The sequence below is a fragment of the Suncus etruscus genome, chromosome 4 (assembly GCF_024139225.1).
Source record: "Suncus etruscus isolate mSunEtr1 chromosome 4, mSunEtr1.pri.cur, whole genome shotgun sequence".
In the NCBI taxonomy this organism is placed as follows: Eukaryota; Metazoa; Chordata; class Mammalia; order Eulipotyphla; family Soricidae; genus Suncus; species Suncus etruscus.
The window spans coordinates 54,832,499-54,841,358 of NC_064851.1; the positions used below are offsets into that span (position 1 = coordinate 54,832,499).

The 8,860-nt window shown below is 37.6% G+C and overlaps 1 pseudogene; it reads left to right on the plus strand.

Moving 5' to 3' along the window:
• Positions 1-1,834: 1,834 nt before the first annotated feature.
• LOC126006743 (mesoderm-specific transcript homolog protein-like) lies at positions 1,835-2,811 on the plus strand (annotated as a pseudogene).
• Positions 2,812-8,860: the final 6,049 nt, after the last annotated feature.

Here is an 8,860-nt window from a genome sequence, read left to right on the forward strand (position 1 = left end):
ATTTATTGCAGCGCTATTCACAATAGCCAGGCTCTGGAAACAACCAAGATGCCCTTCAACAGACGAATGGCTAAAGAAACTGTGGTACATATACACAATGGAATATTATGAAGCCATCAGGAGAGATGAAGTCATGAAATTTTCCTATACATGGATGTACATGGAATTTATCATGCTGAGTGAAATAAGTCAGAGGAGAGAGAGAGAGATGAGTCTCACTCATCTATGGGTTTTAAGAAAAATAAAAGTCGTTTTTGCAACAATCTTTAGAGACAATGAGAGGAGGGCTGGAACTTCCAGCTCACTTCATGAAGCTCACTACAAAAAGTGGTGAGTGAAGTTAGAGAAATAACTACACTGAGAACTACCATAAACATGTGAATGAATGAGGGAACTGGAAAGCCTTTCTGGATTACAGGTGGGGTGGGGTGGGATGGAGGGAGATTTGGGACATTGGTGGTGGAAATGTTGCACTGGTGAAGGGGGGTGTTCTTTACATGACTGAAACCTAATCACAATCCTATTTGTAATCAAGATGTTTAAATAAAAAAAAAGAAAAATTATTTATACAAAAAAAAGAAGCTTCTGCACTTCAAAAGAAACAGTGGCTAGGGTACAAAGGTCACCTACTTAATGGGAGAAACTATTCACCCCATACATATTAGATAAGAGGCTAGTATGTAAGATATACAAGATACTTACAGGAATTATCAAGAAAAAAACTAACCCCATCAAAAATGGAGAGAAGAAACACTGATGGCCAAGAGGCACAAGAAAACATGCTCCACATCCCTAATAATCAGGGAGATCAAATGAAAACAACAATGATCATATACTTTTTTATATTATTGATCTTCTGATGACAGTCCTACTAGGGAAGTTCACAAATATGCTGAATGACATCAACCTAATTACTCTAAAGAAAGTCTGGTCAGCTTTTAAGAATGCAACTAAGCAGCACTGATATTGTAGTTATAGCACTTCCAGAACAACAGAGATACCTGATATCAATGAAAGTTAAAAAAAAATCTTAAAATATATGAAAAATTAGGTGCATCACAATCTGGCAAACCCCATAGTAATAATATTTGTAGTTATCAAGAAAAATATAAATAATGTGTGGGTAAAATCCAATAAGAAACAGTATATTGTCTGGTGAGGAAAATCTACTGGTGAAAGGCTACCTGGAATAGATTGTGTATAGAGCATTCTAGAGAAGACGTTATATGGTGATGAGCACTGTATAGGGGATATATACTGAGTATTATTGTTCTGCGGGTGTTGCACAACCCGTTTCCTTTCCTAGAGGCAACCTATACTTATGAGCATTATGATATCATGGCAGACTAACAACAGTTGCACCAGCGTGGTTTTGTAAAAAAGGACTGATGAGAAGAGAAAAGCTCTTTGGTAAGGCTACCTGGGCTACCATGTCCCGCCCAGTGGGCTGTGTCACTGACTAGCCTTGCCTCCCCTGCCTCTTGAACGCACCTGAGTGAGCAGGGCTGGGGTGAAATGGGTGACCCATCGGGGTGCTGGAGGCCCCGGTGCTGGGGGCTTCCTTGTTGCCCGGCTCCCCTCCCTCAGTGGGGGCCATGCCGCTCCCAGATCGAAGATTGCTATTTTGACAATATTAATCAAACCAATATAATAACGGAGGGTGTGTTTCCATTTCCTTGTGTCTTTATTCATTTGCTAGTGATTCATCTAAGTCCTTTCTCTTTTTTGTTATCTGATTCCCAGGTACTTGATTTTCTTAGGCACAGTTGCCAGAGGAATTGCTTTTGTATTTAAAAATTTTCTTCTATGGGGACGGGAGGTGGGGGGAATCAGGATGAGGGAGTGGTGGGTGCAGGTGGGGCTGCTGACTGTGACCCTGCTGGCAGCCTACCGGCACATCCCACCCCCGCAGCTCTCCCCCACGCTTCACTCATGGAAGTCATCAGGCAAATTTTTCACCTATAAGGGGCTGCACATCTTCTACCAAGACTCTGTGGGTGTGGTTGGAAGTCCTGAGATAGTTGTGCTTTTACATGGTTTTCCAACATCCAGCTATGATTGGTATAAGATTTGGGAAGGTCTGACCCTGAGATTTCATCGGGTGGGTGCCCTCGATTTCTTGGGCTTTGGCTTCAGTGACAAACCGAGACTACATCACTTTTCCATATTTGAGCAGGCCAGCATTGTGGAGGCGCTTCTGAGGCACCTGGGGCTCCAGAACTGCAAAATCAATCTCTTGTCTCATGATCATTGGAGATATTGTTGCTCAGGAGCTGCTCTATAGGTTCAAGCAGAATCGATCTGGCCACCTTACCATCAAGAGTCTCTGTTTGTCCAATGGAGGTATATTTCCTGAGACTCACCGGCTTCTCCTTCAAAAGCTGCTGAAAGATGGTGGTGTGCTCTCACCAATCCTCACACGTCTGATGAGCTTCTTTGTCTTCTCTCGAGGTCTCACCCCAGTCTTCGGGCCATACACGCGCCTCTCCGAGAGCGAGCTGAGGGATATGTGGGCAGGGATCCACAACAACGATGGCAACTTGGTTATCAACAGTCTCCTGCAGTACATCAATCAGAGGAAGAAGTTTAGAAGGTGCTGGATTGGAGCATTGACCTTTGTAAACATTCCCATTCATTTCGTCTATGGGCCAATGAATCCTGTGAACTCCTTTCCAGAATTTTTGTAGCTGTACAGGAAAACGCTGCCGCGTCCACAGTGTCGATTCTGGATGACCACATTACCACTATCCACAGCTAGAGGATCCCATGGGCTTCTTGAATGCATATATGGGCTTCATCAACTCCTTCTGAGTTGGAGAGCATAGCTTCCCTGTATTACTCCCCCCCACCCCAATTCCTGATCTCTTGTGTATTCCTTAGGAAGAAAGGCCCAAAAGAGGTCCTGGCCACCAAACACTATTCTCTTCCAAGGTCCACCTGCCTCACTTGGTGAACAGCGTAGAGTAAAATGCCAGCAGAATCTCTGACTGAGGGGACCTGGTAGTTCACCTCCCATACCTCTGATATCTGGCCACGTGTGTAGACTCACCTTCGTCGTTGTGTTATTAGAAAATTCTGGTGAGCACTACTACTCACTGATGCTAAAAGCTATTCAGTCAGTCACTTAAGTTTATAAACAAAAACCCATGCATTTCGGAAATACTTTAAAATATTGGCCCAACTCCTGTCGGATCCTAAAGACTAAGGCGCTGCCTCACCTTTCCTTGAGTGACATTGAGGGTAAGTACTGTTCTAAGTTCTCAAACAGCCTCAAGTGAGAGTGGGTGGTCTCCCTTGCCATACATTTGGATTTAGTTTCCTCTGCTGCTTCTAATGAGAATAGAGTAGAGTTTAGTTTTTAATTTAGTCTTCTAAGTATGCTAGAGTTTAGTCTTTTAAGTATGCTTTGACTATGATTTACTTAAACACAACACATACACATATATGTATATATGCATATATATATATATATATATATATATATATATATTTTACTAACCAGCAGATACTCGGCTAGAGTAGTGAACCTTACTAAGTGTTTAATTTCTGAATAAAATGAACTAAATCCAAAATTTTTTTCTTCTATTTTATTATTTGCTATAGATTTATGCACATTGATTTTATAGTTAAACATTTAACTATACAAGTCTGTTATTTCTACGAGTATTTTTTGGACATTTTAGGATTTTTAAGTGCAATTTTATGCCATCTGCAAATAATGAAAGTTTTACCTCTTCTTTTCCAATCTAAATGCTCTTCATGTCTCTTTTGTAACTAATTGCTATTAGTAGGACTCTAATGACTAGCAAAGATAATGGAAAACCTTGTCTTGTGCCATATCTTAGAGGAAAACCTTTCAGTCTGTCAACATTAAATGTGATCTCTGTTATGGATAATTATTTAATACCATTTTATTGAGCATTTTTAACAATCATGAATTGGGTTGCTTTGGTAAAACTACTTTCATCTTAAGGACAGTTAACATATATTATATATGTATATTTTCTTTTCTTTCTATGTTCTGCTTTATACAAAATTTTGAGTTTTATCCCCAAGAACGTTGTAGTTTAGTTCATTGAGGTACCTGCATTGATCCTATAAAGTAACAGGGAATGAGATAAAAAATACAGTGGAGTATATAATGGATTATCTGAGAATCAGGTATAGATGATGTCTTCCATGTAATTTATCATTGTGCTAATTATATTTTAACTGTATCAGTTTGCTGAGAAAAGTTATATTCAGCAATTGCGAGGAAATACATTTGATTTTAGAGAAGAGTAGTTGTCATTTTATTTATAATTTTATTTTGATAGGTAATGTCAGAACTTCAGAACTAATAAGTTAGTGTTATTTATTAGGCCCTAACTGAGCCATGCATAATTCCCAGACATTTCTTCTTAAGTGCACCACTGCCTTCCTATTTGAAAAGCTATTAATTACTAAACCTAGGGTGTTCAATATAGTTCAATATAGTTGGATTTTACTCAGTTCCTCCAACTTATGACAGTCTTTATGCATAATTACAATAAAAAGAGAACTAAAAGGACTAATTTTATCCTTAATATTTCTAAATAAACTTTAATATTTATACATATATATGTTTTAACTTTATATACAATATCTTTGGTTGTCAGAAAAATTTAATCCATTCTGTGTCTTTATTTTAATTGCTATTGCTAAAATATTCATCATATTTTAAAACACATAATGTTTTGCTATATTATAGTATTAGATGGAATATAATTTGTGAATTAGGAAGACATAGGCAGGTTTCCCACGATCATCAGATTATGTATTCTTTTTTTTTTTTTTTTTTTTAGATTATGTATTCTTTAAGCTAAAATGTATAGCATATTTTATATATCTGAAGATTCATCTTAAGATACTTGTACTGTGAGACCAGTTTTGGGTCCCTATTTTTGTAACCACATTTTACTTACAGTCATCTTTGTGTGGCACAGCAATTCTTTATATATTCTCTTTCATCATTTCAAGTGAATAAGCAGAGCTTTCTGAATTGCTTACCTAGGTATGGTTTATATAAACATATAAACATGGTTTATGCTTCTGAGCCAAAAGTTGACATTTCTTACAATACATATAGCTGGATATTTGAAAAGTTTATTGTTATTGATTTGTTATATGCATTGGAGGTTGAGAGCATAGAGAGGAATGAATCTTTGTAAAGCTGTAAGAAATAGGACTGTGGACACTGTAAAATTTGTGGAATAAAATATATAGGTTTCAGAAAAAATAGGGAGTTATATTCTGTTCTGCTGCAGTTCCTGATAAAGAAACATGATTCAGAGAACAGAACCGGGGGTCTAACACTTTCTAGCTATGTCATTAAAGGAGCCTCCCCCTCACAAGTACAGAAATACTTGAAGCACTGTATCTTTGGGACTATGGGGACTCCACACGTGCATAGATTCTATCAGAGTAGAATGATCTGCAGTGATTTACAATTAATCTTTGGTCCCATGAGTCTTTGATCCCTTGTAAGACCCCAGTTATTGTCCTGGCTCTCTGGGTAATTTCCAACAATGAGTTTAGGTATTGTCCTCTTCTTCCTCTTTGAATTAGTACATTTATATTAGATAGAGGCGAAAGGTAGGGAAGAGGCACCCAGTAGCCAGTTAAATAAATTTATGAAAGTTGCTGGATAGTAAATAGTGATAGAGTGAAGGAAGTCCCCATTAGGAAACTTTTTCTTTACCCTTTCACCTGTGTTGGAGCATGACAACAGTGGCTTTTACTCAGGACCTGTGGCCATGTGTAGAAAACCATGGAAAACCAATGCATAAAGAGCCAGTGGGCAGCAGTGGGTGGAGTGGGCTTTGAGACCCAGTGAAAGACTGCAGAGCATTAGAACAGACTGGAAAGACTGTGGAATAAATGTGAACTTTAGCAGTTTGCAAAAGAAAGAAACCAACACAGGTCAAGTACAATATATACAGAAATCATCCTGAAACTAGAATAAGACTGAGGCATAGGACATTGGAGCCAAATTTATCCTTTTTAAGCTGTTAAATAAAATAAATATGACATTATAAGCATTTGGAGTTTTAAAACAAATCTTTCATACACTGTTCTCAGAATAAATTCATTTTCATGGAGGCATTCATAATTTAAATCAGATACTGTTATACAAAGTAATATGTATGCTATTTTTTCTACAAAACAACTACAAGAATTTTATGCTGTAGCTTTGAGCTGTTTTACAGGCTCCAGATGTAAGGTATTCTTTGTTCAGTATTTATTTTACAAAGTTATTTATAAGTCTATTACATAAAATGTGATTCTCTGAAAACCTGAAGACTACTGTTATTGATGATGTTACTGGTGCCTCTTATCATTTCTTAAAAGGTCTTTGTCTTGATAAGGTGGACAGATGAGTTTTGGATGAGGTATAGAGAGGCATAATAAATCACAAGTAGGAATTATCAAAATAATAAAGCCAAGAAGTGAGAATATGTAAGAATTAGCTTTGCTAAGGTTGTTAAGGGAAAAGTCTTCAAAAGATATCTGTCTACTCCTGGTAGGAGTGCTATTTTCAGAAAATGAGAATAGATATATATTGAATTTTTTGCTTTTTGTAAGCAGAGCCCCAGGCTCCAAAATGAGAATCTGGTGAAATTTAGGTCTGAAAGCAAAAGTTGAAGCAGGAAACAATCTACACAGTGAAAAGGTACAAGAACAGGTCCAGGAAATCCAGCACTCAAGAAAGTAATCTCACCACACAAGCCTTCTGTTAGGAAAGCAGCTTATTAGAGGAAGATTGAAGAATGAGTGCCTGCCTTCCTCAGACCCCTGCTTTTATTGACAAAAACCAGGCCACACCCTAGGGTAAAATAGGAATAGCAAGTAGGGAATAATTCAATAATACTATCATCAGATCACACCCCCTAAGGTGGAGTATGAATATAGATTATAGTTTTTTATTTTATTGAAACCAGTGTGATTTATAAATTTCTTCATAGTTGGATACAGTGAATCAGGGCTACTCCTACTACCAGTATCATTCTCCTCTGCCAATGTTCCCAAGTATGCATATTATATCACCACCCTTTGCTCCCTGGCATGCCAGTTTAACAAGACCGTCTTAAGTTTAGATTGTTATTTCTTGGGTCCCTTTATTCTATTGTTGTTGACTTTGGCTTGGATATCTAGTGCTGGTTTTTTTTTTTTATCTCCAGTGCACATGAGACAACTTGGCCCCATTTATATCTTTTTTCTTTTTAATTTTATAGAAAAATGAAGAAATATATGGTAAAAGTAATTCATGTCTCAAGGTTCTATGAAAAAGGCAAGAGGCCCTATCTAAAAGATAAAAAATGGGGGTGGCAATTTTTTACATAGGTGTAGCAAAAGTTGGAGAAATAGAAAGTAAAAACCTTTGGCCTAAAAACAAGGTGTCCCTAACCATAAAGCGTCCCATAAAACCAACGACAGACTCTGGGCACACTAAGTAGTCTAAACCCAAAGTCTTTATTCATAATCTCAGGAAAATTTCTCCTTAATCACATTTGTCACAGTCTGGCTTCTGTAATAAGAGATCTTGGTTTCTGTATAGATCCTATGTTGAATTCAGGGGTCACAGAGTGTCTTCTGGTTTCATCTCACCGTTAGCTGGAGAGGCAAGGAAACCTGCCCTGAAAGCAATTTGTTGCTGTTTCCAAGTCGTCAGGGTATGGTATGAACTCACCCTTGAGCAAGTTAATGCCAAGGTAGCTTTAGGGCATTCCCCAGTAGAAGTTTAATTTCTGGTGCAGAATAAAGTGCCAGTTAAAAAGTATAGTTGTTCACAATAAGCTCTCATGATATCTTGGATTTCTGGCGGTTCTGTTGTAATACTCCTCTTTCATTTCTGATCATAATGGAAAGCCTCTCCAACAGAGTAATAGCAGCTGAGGACAGACTCAATAAGCTGGAAGATGAGATGCAGAACAACTCCATATAGCAGAAGAAATTGAAAAGGAGCCTTAAAGCAAATGATCAGACAATGAAAAAAATACTCAAAGAACGTGAACTGATAAAACAGAAGTCTTTGATAAACTCAACAGAAACAACATAAGATTCATTGGAGTCCCAGAGACCCATGAAGAAAAATCCCCAAGAAGAATCAATAGTCAAGAACATCATTACAGAGAAACTACCAGAGATAAAGACTGCATGTAATCAAATTCTGCATGCCTGAAGAATACCAGCTAAAAGAGACCTGAAGAAAAGCACTTCAAGACACATCCTAGTTACACTGATGAATTCCACATATAGGGATACAATACTGAAAGCAGCAAGATCAAAAAGGGAAATCAAAAAGGAACACCCTTAAGATTTACAGAAGACCTGTCACAAGAAACATTCAAGGCCAGAAGGCATTGGTGGATATAGTGACAAAACTCAAAGAAATGAATGCTTTGCCTAGAATACTGCACCCAGCTAGACTCATTTTCAGGTTTGAAGGAAGAATACAGAGCTTCATGGATAAACAGCATCTCAGAAACTTTACAAACTCAAAACCAACCTTAAAAGATAAACTGAAAGGTCTACTTTAAGTCAAAACAGGCCTAAAGACACACCAAACTTCTATACAAAGATGGCTCTAAATCACATGACAATTTTCTCCCTCAATATCAGTGGGCCAAATTTACCAGATAAGAGACACAGAGTGGCAAAATGGATCAAAAAGATGAACCCAACGTTCTGCTGCCTACAAAAAACAAATCTGAGTAGTCAAAACAAACACAGACTCAAAATCAAAGTTGTAAGCACACATGAGGAAAGAAGGGGCCTACATAAGTTGATTAATTACACAGCTTATAAAATTAGAAAACAATCAATGAAATGAACCCAAAAT